At 46.3% G+C, this 12,781-nt stretch overlaps 1 protein-coding gene across 3 annotated transcripts in view; it reads left to right on the top strand.

Annotated features, from left to right (window-relative positions):
* Nucleotides 1-12,781, top strand: part of THOP1 (thimet oligopeptidase 1) — a 50,759-nt gene that overhangs the window by 25,233 nt on the left and 12,745 nt on the right. The gene's annotated exons all lie outside the window — the stretch shown is intronic.

Below are 12,781 nucleotides of genomic sequence, written 5' to 3'. Positions count from 1 at the left end.
ATGGCTTCCCTGCCTCCCCCCGCTGTCCCTAACTGTGATCGGGCAGCAGGAGGAGGCTATGTCACACAGCATCCTCCCGCTGCCTCTGCCCGGAGGGGAGCCGCGATCCCCACGGGCAGTTAACCCCATAAACGCAGCGGTCAATGCGACCGCAGCGTCTATGGGGAGATTTGTGTCCTCCCACCGATCGGGCGGCGGGGGGAGGCTGCAGAACGTTGCCTCCTCCCGCCGCCACTTCTTCTATGTCCCCCGGCCCCCTTCCCCAGTCCCCCGATACAGGCGGATCGCCCCTATTACCGTTAAAGCGACGATCCGCCGGTAACGGGTATTACCGGCGCCGCCGACAGTTTTCATCTCCCCCCACCGTGGGGGGAGATGAAAATGAATAAATCAGACCCCAGATCAGCCCCCAGATCAGCCCCCCTAGTGGGTGATCACTAACCCGCTCCCCTCCCCGGGCGGCCATCAGATCCAAGATGGCCGCCCCCGTCCCTGCGAACAAACTATGTTTGTTCGCAGGGATGGAAATGAATATATGATCAAAGCCCCATGCTCTCCGCCACCGGAGGTAGCGGAGAGCATGGGGCAGTGATCGGGGACCCCCCCCAGTGTGGTTCCGGAGCAGGCGATCGGCGGTATATACTATATACCGCTGATCGCCTGTTCCCAGTGCAAAGAAGCACTTTTTATCCCCTGTCACCATAAATCATTGGTGACGGGATAAAAAGTGTCAGTGTGTTGCCCCAATTTGGTCTCTGTCACTGAACTATGATTACTGTGATAGAAAATATCACAGTAATCATAGTAATATAGTGAAAATGAATGTATAAAGTACAAAAAGTGACAAACATACAAAAAAATAAAACACACTTTTTATCATAGTAATAATTGCAGTTTACTCCCAAATTACCCCTACCCCCCCCACCCCCCCCACCCCCGATTACCCGTAACCACCGCAGGTTGCCCGTATCTGCCCCAGGTCGCCCGTAATCATGCCAGATTGCCCATAATCACAGCACGTTGCCCGTAACCACCACATGTTGACCGTAACCACCCCGAATTGCCAGTGACCCCCTCCAGATGGTCCGTAATCAGCCTCGATTGCCCGTAACCCCCCAGATTGCACGTTGCCTCTGACCACCGCACGTTGCCTCTAACTCACACACGTTTCCAGTGACCCCCTCCAGATTGCCGTAACCACCCAAAATTACATGTACCCACCCCTGATTACCTATAAGCACTTCAGTTTATCCGTAACCACCCCAGATTGTCTGTAACCACCCCATGTTGCCCGTAACCACCGCAGATTGTCTGTAACCCCCCCAGGTTGCCCCATTCACACGTAATTCCCCCCAGATTGCCTCCGGCCACCGCACGTTGCCTCTGACCACCCCAAATTGCCAGTGACCCTCTACAGATTGCTTGTAACAACCCCAAATTACAGGTACCCATCCCAGATTACCTATAAGCACTTCAGTTTATCCGTAACCACCCCACGTTGCCAGTGACCCTCTCCAGATAGCCCGTAACGACCCCAAATTACAGGTACCCATCCCAGATTACCTATAACCACCCCAGGTTGCCCGTGACCACACCAGGTTGCCCGTGACCACCCCAGGTTGCCCGTGACCACCCCACATTACCTGTAATCTCATTTTTTATTGTATTTTAGTAACTGCGCTATTCTAATAACTATTACTAGCTGCGGTTTTGCTCCAGCAAATTGGCGCTCCCTTCCTTCTGAGCCCTGCTGTGTGCCCATACAGTGGTTTATGCCCACATATGGGGTACCGTTTTACTCAGAAGAAGCTGCGTTACAGATTTTGGGGTAAGTTTTTTTTTTTCTCCCATTCCTTGTGAAATTAAGAAATTTTAAACTAAACGAACATATTATTGGAAAAATTCGTGTTTTTCATTTTTACTGTCTTATTTTGAATACTTTCCTCTAATACCTGTGGGGTCAAACCGCTCACTGCACCCCAAGATGAGTTCTTTGAGGGGTGTACTTTCCTAAATGGGGTGACTTTTGGGGGGGTTCTATTCTGCTGACATTACAGGGGCACTACAAACGCACCTGGCGCTCAGAAACTACTTCAGCAAAATCTGAACTGAAAATGCTAATTGGCGCTCCCTTCCTTCTGAGCCCTCCTGTGTGACCATACAGTGGTTTATGCCCACATATGGGGTACCGTTCTACTCAGGAGAACCTGCGTTACAAATTTTGGGGTGCGGATTCTCTCATGTTCCTTGTGAAATTGAGAAATTTAAAACTAAACAAACATATTATTGGAAAAATTCGTGTTTTTCATTTTTACTGTCTAATTTGGAATACTTTCCTCTAATGCATGTGGGGTCAAAATGCTCATCCTACCCAAAGATGAATTCTTTGAGGGGTGTACTTTCGAAAATGGGGTGACTTTTGGGGGGGATTCTATTCTGCGGACACTACAGGGGCTCTGCAAACGCACCTGGCGCTCAGAAACTTCTTCAGCAAAATCTGCATTAAAAAAGCTAATTGGCGCTCCTTCCCTTCTGAGCCCGGCTGTGTGCCCATACAGTGGTTTACGCCCACATATGGGGTACCGTTGTATTCAGGAGAACCTGCGTTACAAATTTTGACATGCTTTTTTTCTCATGTTCCTTTTGAAAATGAGAAACTTTCATCTAAACGTATATATTATTTGAAAATTAAAATTTTCGTTTTTTTTTTTGTTTTTTTTTTACGGCCTAATTGTGAATACTTTCCTCCAGCCCCTGTAGGGTTAAAAGGCTCATTATACCCCTAGATTAATTCTTTAAGGTGTCTAGTTTCCAAAATGGGGTCACTTATGGGAGTTTCCAGTATACAAGCCTTCTAAATCCATTTAAAAAAAGAACTGGTCCCTAAAAAAAAAATCCGTTTTGGAAATTTTCACAAAATGTGATAATTTGCTAATAAATTCCTAAGCCCCATAACACCCTAAAAAAGTAAAATACGTTTCACAAATTATGCCAGAATAAAGAGGACATATTGGTAATGTGATTTAGTAACTAATTTATGTGCTATGACTTCCTTTTTTAGAAGCAGAGAATTTCAGAAGTTTATAAAATGCAAAATTTTCAAATTTTTCATATTTTGATGTTTTTCACAAAAAATACACAAAGTAGTGACCAAATTTTGCTACTAATATAAAGTGTCATATGTAAAGAAAAAACAAACTCAGAATCGCTAGCATACGTTAAAGCATCACTGAGCTATAAGTGCATAAAGTGAGACAGGTCAGATTTTGAAAAATTAGCCGGGTCATTAAGGCCAAAACAGGCTTTAGAGGCAAGGGGTTAAAGGGGTACTCCGGGCAAAATCTATTTCTTTATATGTTATTACATAAGGAAAGCTGCACCACGCAGGAGCGTTCACCCCGCTGCCTGGTCCCGGCGGGGTGAACGCTTGGGCAGCTGGTCAGACAAGGTGCAGGGGGGGCCTCTGCGGCGGGGTGAGGGGCAGATAAGGAACATCACTGAGCTATAAGCGCATAAAGGGAGACAGGTCAGATTTTCAAAAATTAGCCGGGTCATTAAGGCCAAAACAGGCTTTAGAGGCAAGGGGTTAAAGGGGTACTCCGGGCAAAATGTATTTTTTTTTTATATGTTCTTACATAAGGAAAGCTGCACCACGCAGGAGCGTTCACCCCGCCGCCGGGTGAGCGCTCTTGCACCTCCTCCAGCCAGCTGCCCGTGCGGCAGGGTGATTGCTCGGGCAGCTGGTCAGACAAGGTGCAGGGGGGCCCTCTGCGGCGGGGTGAGGGGCAGATAAGGAGCGCTCACCCCGCTGCATGGGACCTGGGTGTATCAGGACCAGGCAGCACAATGGGAGACAGGCAGTGGGATGGGGCAAAGAAACATTTCAAGCACGGAAGGGAGGGAAAGGCACTGATTCATCTACGTCTATTCTAATTCTATACTTCTACATGCGCCCCTTGCTGGTGCACACACTTGAGATGTGACGTCACGTTTTTTTCGAGGAAGTGAGCCTGTCTGATCTACTAAATTAAGGGAAATAGCCCTATATGTGCATTTCCCATAATTAATGTATATGAGGGATTTGTCTAACTTTCCTTATGTAATAACATAAAAAAATACATTTTGCCCGGAGTACCCCTTTTAGTGACGGGGGAAGTAGGAAAACAGTTTTTTTGAGTACAGTAGGAAACTTTTTTTGCTTAATAACACCTATTACAGGGTTTCTTAAAATTGCTTTTACTATTGATACTGAAATGTGAATTTTAAGTGACGGATACGCTTTAGGAACACAGCCAGTTTTCATTTTTGCATTTTTGTTTGTCCTTGCCTTTTAGAACCATGTATTTCCACTGACAGATTTCAATTTTTTTCTTCTTTGCTCTTAAAGTTGAGCTAATGTCACCTTTCATTATGACATTAAATGCTGTGAAAAAATGATTTGTGGGCTGAAATTAGGGAAATTGAGGTAAAACTGATAACTTTATGCTTATTTGCTATTGCAATGATTGCAAATTGATATAGTTTTATTTGTTTTATTTTACTGCTTAAAAAGTTTAATTTATTTAAAGTGACACTGTCACCCCCCCTTTTGCATTATGACTTCTCTACACAGTTGTAATGAGTAAATTTTCATACCTTATTTTATATCATACATCATGGTGCATGGTGGTAGGGTGAAGCGCTACTTAGCCCCACCAACAACCCCACCATTGATCATGCCCCCTTTTGAGAATTCATAATGCAAAAAGGGGGCGACAGTGTCACTTTAATTAATTTTTAAAACCGAACTCAACCTGTAGATGTGATATAAAGTTTGTAATTTACATTTATTATTATTATTATTATTATTATATTTTCTTTTAAGCTCTCATTTAATACACAGCTATTCCTGTGCTTAGGCTCTTTTAACCCCTAGCTGCACCAGGACGTTACCCGGGACCCCGGCTATTAGCGGGCACGGTCCGATCGCCGTGCCTGCTAATTAAGACACCTGTCACCCCCCCCCCCCCCCCCCCCCCGTGCCGGGGTGACAGGCTCCTGACCCCCTGTTAGATCCCCCTATACTTACGTGATCCCGCCGGGTCCCGCTTCCTGAGCCAGTCGGGTCACGGAGACATCAGCGCCAGAAGCTCGGCGCGCGCGCGTGCTGATAGCAGAGTCAGATGCCCATAGAGAATGAATGGGGAGTCCGATGCTCCATCATTCTCTATGGGCATCGAACTCATCTCTCAGCGCGCGCGCCGAGCTTCGGGCACTGAAATCTCCATGACCCGACCGCATCAGGAAGCTGGATCACGTAAGTATAGGGGGATCTAACAGGAGGTCGGGAGCCTGTGACCACGGCACAGGGGGTGACAGGTCCTCTTTAAGTATTTAGATGCAGCCGAAAGCAATATAGCACAGATCTCATTGATCTATGCACTATATCTATACTGCATAGATTTCAATTAGAGTTCAGAGCAGTCATATTAGTCATAGCAGTCATTCTAGTTTGTGTGTAAAAAATGTTTTATTAATACAATAAAAATAAAAGTTTAAATCACGCCTGAACTATTAAATGATCGCATTCCCGATCTCGCACGGTAAATGGCGTAAGCATGGTTTAAATTTCCAAAGTGCAAAATTGCGCATTTTTGGTCGCATCAAATCTAAATTGTAATAAAAAGCAATCAAAAAGTCGCATATGCGCAATCAAGGTACTGATCATGGCGCAAGAAATGACACCTCACACAGCCCCATAGACCAAAGGATCAAAGCGTTATAAGCATAGTAATAGAGCAATTTTAAGGAACATAATTTTTTTTTTTTTAAAGGTTTTAATTTCTTAAAAGCCATCAAATTAAAATAAGTTATACAAGTTACATATTGTTGTAATCGTACTAATTTGAGGAACATGTATAGCAAGTTTTACCCTAGGTCGAACGGCATAAAAACAACCCCCCCATCCCCCCCCCCCCCCCCCCCCCAAAAAAAAAAAAAAAATAATGTGTGTTTTTGTTTCAATTTCACCACACACAATTTTTTTTTTCTGGTTTCACGGCATATTTATGGTAAGGATTACAGGATTACATCTGCCATTGCATTAGTGGCGCAAAAAATAAGGGCTCATCTGGGTCTGTAGGTGGAAAAATGCTCGCTCTATGGCCTTATATACACAAGGAGGAAAAAACGAAAGCGTTGTGTCCCCTAAGGCTGTGTGCCCTCAGGGTTAAGAAAAAAAAAAAAGTCTAAAAGAACTGGACTTCCTGTGTTTAACCCCTTAACGACAAAGGGCGTATAGGTACGCCCTATTGCCGGTAAGGGCGTTCAGAGCGGGGCCGCACGGCGACCCCGCTCTGAACCGCGGCGGTCCCGGGTGCCGCTTGTAGCCCGGGACCGTAGGTATTAGCGGGCACGGTCCGATCGCCGTGCCCGTTAATACAGTAATCAGATGCAGCTGTCAAACATGACAGCTGCATCCGATTACCGGATCCAGCGTCTCCCTGGTGCAGCAGCCGGAAGTAAACGAGTGCCTATCTCATGGATCTTTGCAGCATATCTATGCTGCAGAGATCTCAATGAGAGATCACAGTGTATATACTAGAAGTCCCCTAGGGGGGCTTCTAGTATATGTGTAAAAAAAAATATATAGTGTTGTTTTCAATAAAAAGCCCCCTCCTAGGGCTGGGCGATATGGCCTAAAATTTATATCACGATATAATTTGATGCATGCACGATATAACGATATATCACGATATATAATTTTTTTTTTTTGTGTGTATACTCACCTCCCCCTTGCCAGTGATCAGCCTTCCCCTGTGCCAGTGATCAGCCCTCCCCTATGCCTTCAGCCCCCTTTGTGCCAGTTATCACCCCCCCTTGCCAGTCATCAGCCTTCCCCTGTGCCATCAGCCTTCCCCTGTGCCATCAGCCCACCCTGTGCCAGTGATCAGCCCTCCCCTGTGCCATCAGCCCCCCTTGCGCCAGTCATCAGCCCCCCTTGCGCCAGTCATCAGCCCCCCTTGCGCCAGTCATCAGCCCCCCTTGCGCCAGTCATCAGCCCCCCTTGCGCCAGTCATCAGCCCCCCTTGCCAGTCATCAGCCTTCCCCTTGCCAGTCATCAGCCCACCCTGTGCCAGTCATCAGCCCACCCTGTGCCAGTCATCAGCCCACCCTGTGCCAGTCATCAGCCCTCCCTTGTGCCAGTTATCACCCGCCTTGCCAGTCATCAGCCCCCGTTGCCAGTCATCAGCCCCCCGTTGCCAGTCATCAGCCCCCCGTTGCCAGTCATCAGCCCCCCGTTGCCAGTGCCAGTCATCTCCCCTCTCAGTTTTCCAGCCATTTCATGTGCCAGCCATCATGTCCCCCCAGCCAGGGCCATCATCAGCCCCATGCCAAGCCATCTGCCGCCCCCGACCCCTCTGCTACTTACCTTTCCTGCAGGGCTGGCTGATGGAGTCCGCGAGGCGAGACGGGCCGCGTCTTCTTCCCAGCATGCACTGGGAGACCTGACGTCACACGCATCAGCGCGCTAGCGCGCTGACGATGCGTGAACGGAAGGCCCTGCAGTGCGGTACCACGGAGCGGTAAGTGAGAAGCTTATTCACTACCGCTCCGTGGTATATCGCGATATGACGATATGCCAAAAATCTATATCGTCAACCGAATTGATGACGATATTTTGGCATATCGTTTATATCGCCCAGCCCTACCCCCTCCCCTAATAAAAGTCTGAATCACCTTCCTTTTCCCAGGTTATAAATAAAAGTAAACAAATAAATAAACAAACATGTTTGCTATCGCCGCGTGCGTAATCGCCCGAACTATTAATTAATCACATTCCTGATCTCGTACGGTGAACGGCGTAAGTGCAAAAAAATCCCAAAGTGCAAAATTGCGCATTTTTGGTTGCATCAAATCCAGAAAAATTGTAATAAAAAGCGATCAAAAAGTCGTATATGCGCAATCAAGGTACCGATAGAAAGAACACATCATGGCGCAAAAAATGACACCTGACACAGCCCCATAGACCAAAGGATAAAAGCGCTATAAGCCTGGGAATGGAGCGGTTTTAAGTGACGTATATTTGTTGACAATAGTTTGAATTTTTTACAGGCCATCCGATACAATATAAGTTATACATGTTATATATAGTTTTAATTGTAACGACTTGAGGAACGTGCATAACAAGTCAATTTTACCCCAGGGCGAATGGCGTAAAAACACATTTCCCCCAAATAAACAAAATGCGTTTTTTTTTTCAATTTCACCACACTTTGAATTTTTTTCTGGTTTCGCAGTGTACTTTATGCAAAAATTCAGCCTGTCATTGCAAAGTACAATTAGTGACGCAAAAAATAAGGGCTCATGTGGGTTTCTAGGTGGAAAGTGCTATGGCCTTTGATGCACAAGGAGGAAAAATCAAAATTGGCTCTGTCCTTAAGGGGTTAAAGTTTAGGAATCCTAATATTACAATAGACTTTTGTGCTTTCACTGATATAGAATTAACATTCACAAAAACTGAGGAACAGAGAACTCTTGCCACGGTGTGATTTATTTACAATGTGTAAAACAGTGTGATATAGTACGTCTTATAATGTACCAAAGATCGGCAGTCCATTGGGATGAATACGTTTATCAATATATCGGAACACCTGGTACCGTAATATTGCTCCACTGATAGCAACAGACTAGTATGTGTAGCAATCGTCAGGAGCAGGTGAGCGTAGTTGGTACGGTACATCTTCACGGCTCTGATGTCGGCCGTGCACTGAGCTCTAACTGCAGTGCTTTTACGGGATTGCCTGGCTAAACTCCGTCCACCCATCACGTGTCTAGGTCAGGCTGGTCTTGCCCAGTGACGTAATGATGACGCGAAGGGGATTGGGGCGGGTAGCGGGTGAATCCCGTCTTAGTCTCAAAGTCATTTTCAGGGGAGCTCTCCTCCCCTTCCCCGGGCTATGTATAGCATAGGCAAATACGATACGTATCATATACGGCAAGCTAGTTATCTAAAGTCTGTTAGATTAGACCATAAACAATGTCATAGCGTGTATCAACAGTGATCCAATCAGATACGTTCTGCACACACGGAGCCACGCTTACCTTGTGAACGTGCTGCTGCTCAACCTCACAGAGAGCAGACTGGTGTCCCTATGACAACACTGCCTGTGCACACGTTCTAGGGTAGTCCAATCTCCGTGTGCTGGTCGCGCTTGCTCCAGATAGTATCCGAGCGTGCGAGCATGACACTGAGATATGATATACCATCATGTACCACAGCCAGCTGGGCACCCCATATCTAGGTGTCCCTGAGGGGGCCCACCTTGTGCCGATCTCCTGTATAGCTATCTCATGCATATATGCCCTCGGCCATATCATGGCCGTGCATAGGGTGACAGGGCCATACAACATTTACTGGGGCTCAGCACCCCCGATGCGTGCTGCTAGAAGACTCGCGCATCTATAACAAAACTGGTTATGGCAGCATTGTCAAGGTGTCTAGGCTCCTAAACAGACATAGGGAAATAAGAACTCCTATGTGGGTTCTGAATATAGGGTCTACATAGTATTCAAGGATCCAAACTGTCAACATATACTCAGTCTCTCCAATTCAATCATCACAGGTCTTATCCATGAAGGTATAGTAGGCATAATCTCTGAACACCGTAAAGGTATGGTAGGCAAAGTCTCTAAATACCATCTGATCAGCAAAGGTTCATATCCACGGTGTGGTAGGCATAGTCTCTAGTCTCTATACATTTCTCCACATACCTCATGGTGTAAGTCACTTACATAAAACAGCTGTATCCTATATAGTCATTGACTTGTCATAGACATTACTTGTCCCCAAGAGTAGAGACATAGGGGAAAGTACCAGTAGAATCATTGGGACATTTGACGGACATTCCACTGAAGTCAGAAACATTATCGCGAGGTACTGGCATATACTCACCAAGGATCCAGACGTAGCCACTATCATCACAGAGAGACCCAGTATAACATACAGGAAAGGCAGAAGCCTAAAGGATAGGCTGACAAAAAGCACCCATACCACCCAAAGGCACATGGCTAGAAAGACAGAGGCCAGGCACCTACAGATGTGGTCATTGCTCTATGTGTACATTCATCAATCAGAGCAAAACATTCAAGAGCGCTACAACAGGGGAAGAATACACCATGCGAAACTTCACCAATTACTCAACAAAGGGGGTAGTTTATCTACTGACATGTACCTGCCCGAAAAACTATGTGGGCAAAACAATTAGACCACTGAGGGAAAGGATGAGGGAACATGTAGGAGATGTCACACACGGCAGAGACACCCCAATAGGTAAACACTGCAAATAAATGCACAATTGTGACCCACGCGTTTCAGGTCACTGAGGAAATCAAACCCCACAAAAGAGGTGGGAACACTGAACTAAAAATCTTGAAAAAGGAAGCGGAATGGACCTACAAGCTTCAAGTGTCAAGCCAAAAGGTCTCAATGACTATATAGGACACAGCTGTTTTCTGTAAGTGACTTACACCATGAGATATGTGGAGAAATGTATAGAGACTAGAGACTATGCCTACCACACCGTGGATATGAACCTTTGCTGATCAGATGGTGTTTAGAGACTTTGCCTACCATACCTTTACGGTGTTCAGAGATTATGCCTACTATACCTTCATGGATAATACCCGCGATGATTGAATTGGAGAGACTGAGTATATATTGACAGTTTGGATCCTTGAATACTATGTAGACCCTATATTCAGAACCCACATAGGAGTTCTTATTTCCCTATGTCGGTTTAGGAGCCTAGACACCTTGACAATGCTGCCATAACCGGTTTTGTTATAGATGCGCGCGTCTTCTAGCAGCATGCATCGGGGTGCTGAGCCCCAGTAAATGTTGTATGGCCCTGTCACCCTATGCACGGCCATGATACGGCCGAGGGCATATATGCATGAGATAGCTATACAGGAGATCGGCACAAGGTGGGCCCCCTCAGGAACACCTAGATATGGGGTGCCCAGCTGGCTGTGGTACATTATGTTATATCATATCTCCGTGTCATGCTCGCACGCTCGGATACTATCTGGAGCAAGCGCGACCAGCACACGGAGATTGGACTACCCTAGAACGTGTGCACAGGCAGTGTTGTCATAGGGACAACAGTCTGCTCTCTCTGTGAGGTTGAGCAGCAGCACGTTCACAAGGTAAGCGTGGCTCCGTGTGTGCAGAACGTATCTGATTGGATCACTGTTGATACACGCTATGACATTGTTTATGGTCTAATCTAACAGACTAAATAACTAGCTTGCCGTATATGATACGTATCATATTTGCCTATGCTATACATAGCCTGGGGAAGGGGAGGAGACCAACCCCGCCCCCGAAAATGACTTTGAGACTAAGACGGGATTCACCCGCTACCCGCCGCAATCCCCTTCGCGTCATCATTACGTCACTGGGTAAGGCCAGCCTGACCTAGACACGTGATGGGTGGGCGGAGTTTAGCCAGGCAATCCCGTAAAAGCACTGCAGTTAGAGCTCAGTGCGCGGCCGACATCAGAGCCGTGCAGATGTACCGTACCCACTACGCTCACCTGCTCCTGACGATTGTGACTGGATGCACCGGAAACTCGTTGAGCAAGAGCCCAAGGAACCAGATGCAGCCAAAGGATGAAATCTTGAAAGGGACACCGGATACATGGTAACCTTTTTCTATGCTTCATGTTGTAAGCTTCACATACTAGTCTGTTGCTATCAGTGGAGCAATATTACGGTACCAGGTGTTCCGATATATTAATAAACGTATTCATCCCAATGGACTGCCGATCTCTGGTACATTATAAGACTTACTATATCACACTGTTTTACACATTGTAAATAAATCACACCGTGGCAAGAGTTCTCTGTTCCTCAGTTTTTGTGAATGTTAATCTTAGTATATTCTCTGTTTTTATATAAGTATAAACTGAACTACTAAGACTTATTCACTGATACAGAACACAGCTGGTAGACGAGAGAAGATAAGAATGCCATTTCAGGCACACCTTGGAAACTTGGAGCATCAAAAAGATAAGCTTTTGACCTAGGCTCTGGGAACAATAGATACTTGGAATAGAATAATTTTGAGGTGTGAAGCTGAAAGGGTTTGGGGGTCCATGGGCTGTAACCTTTGTAGCCTATCCAGACAACGTTGTACTCAGCTGGGGCCGTCAGCTGCAGCTGTTCATTCTCTATATTAGCGGGAATGAACATCCACCTGAGCTATCATGTGGGCACTGAGTGACACACGATCAAGGATTACAGGCTCACCCGTCGGAGGTACCACTTAGGAATCCTAGCCGCTTGCAGTAAAGACTCGGCCTTTGCACTGTGCTTAAACCCTAAACCCCCCCCCCCCCAAACCACTTGTACCTTCAGATATCTGCTTTTAATCCAAGATCTGTCCTGGGGTCCGTTCTGCAGGTGATGCAGTTATTGTCCAAAAAAACAACTTTTAAATTTGCACCCCCATGCCCAAGGGAGTGTCTTTGCCCTAACTTTGCACCACCCCTCCGTCCCTCCTCCCCACCCTCTTCATCATTAGAAATGCCACTAAAACATTTACTCCTGTCTGAACATTGCACAGGTGATTACGATCCAGCCCATGTTCAGTATTCACACAGCTGACGAATAGGAGGCAATCTGCCTGGAGCATTCCTAAAGAGGAGGAGGATGGGGAGGAGGGACAGAGGTTGTGCCAGCCTAATGCATACACAATCTAGGCCATGTCCGTTGGGCACGGGGCTGCCAGTTTAAAAG

The sequence above is a fragment of the Dendropsophus ebraccatus genome, chromosome 3 (assembly GCF_027789765.1).
Source record: "Dendropsophus ebraccatus isolate aDenEbr1 chromosome 3, aDenEbr1.pat, whole genome shotgun sequence".
In the NCBI taxonomy this organism is placed as follows: domain Eukaryota; kingdom Metazoa; phylum Chordata; class Amphibia; order Anura; family Hylidae; genus Dendropsophus; species Dendropsophus ebraccatus.
This window is presented reverse-complemented; position numbering and strand designations above follow the sequence as displayed.